Source organism: Myotis davidii, unplaced genomic scaffold (assembly GCF_000327345.1).
Source record: "Myotis davidii unplaced genomic scaffold, ASM32734v1 scaffold86, whole genome shotgun sequence".
Lineage (NCBI taxonomy): Eukaryota > Metazoa > Chordata > Mammalia > Chiroptera > Vespertilionidae > Myotis > Myotis davidii.
Window position 1 is genome coordinate 71,170 of NW_006298058.1, and position 1,324 is coordinate 72,493.

Here is a 1,324-nt window from a genome sequence, read left to right on the forward strand (position 1 = left end):
AAGTGGTCTGACTATCTGGTCCTTGCCCTAGGCCTCGTGTAAAGATCAATATTGACTCTAAACTCTTCTTTTTGAAGAGGAAGGGAGTCCGGCTTAATTTTATTTTTTCCCAACAGCTAACACTCAAGGGCTGGGCGGACATACTGACCACTAGAGGAAGGGGCAAAAATATTTCCCTCAGGACTCTGAATTCCTTTCTTACATGGATACTAGATCACCAGGAATTTACATGTAGATTGCTTTTCCCTTTATTATGGAAGTAATAAATATTAAATTTGGAAAATTTAGAAAATACTGGTATGCAAAAAGGAGAACATTTAAATCACCATAATCCCAACACCCAGAAATAACCACTATGAATGTTGTGAGGTCATTTCTCCCTCATGAAAATATGTACTTTTTATTTTATAAAAATGAAAGCACACTTGGCGGGGGGGAGATTTTAATACAGAAAGTATAGAGTAATCCAGTAGCTCTGACAAACGTGAACTGGTGGTGATAATGTGTGGGTTTGTGTGTGCACATCTGCATGTGTCTGTAGGAAGGACATGTTCCCTATCAAGTTGGCATCCCCTTCATTTCTCTCTGCAGTTCCAGTCCCCTTCCTCCTTTTCCAACAGTCATCCCAGCGTCAATCCTTCCAGGCCATAGGTATGTATGCACAGCATCCTCCCTTACCCACGGTTTCACTTTCTATGGCTTCAGTTACCTGCGGTCCCAAAAATAGTAAGTAGAAAATTCCAGAAATTAACAATTCTTAAGTTTTAAAGTGCACACCCTTTTGAGTAGTGTGATGAAATCTCATGTGGTCCCACTCCATCCTGCCCAGGACATGAGTCCTCCCTTTGTCCAGCATCTTCACACTGTAGACTCTCCCCTGCCACCTGCTAGTGACTTAAGAGACACATTGGTCATCAAAGAGAGACCACATTCACATAACTTATAGAAAAAGTGATGTGTATTGTTATAATTGTTCTATTTCATTACTGTTGTTTCTGTGCCTAATTTATTGATTAAACTTTATCATAGGTGTGTATGTATAGGGAAAAAAAACAGTGTGCATAGGGTTTGGTGCTATCTGTGGTTGCAGGCATCTACTGGAGATTTTGGAATATGTTTCCGAGGATATGGAGGGACTACTGTATGTCTGTATGTGTATGTGTCTCCTGTGTGTCTGCATCATTTACATAAAAGGTAATGACTGCATAACCTGCAGCCTATCACTTCCACTCTACAGTGTTTAGATCTGTCCATGTTGACATATGGAGCAGTAACTGATTTGTTTAAACAGCTGCATACAGTCTGTTGTATGAATGTGTCACAT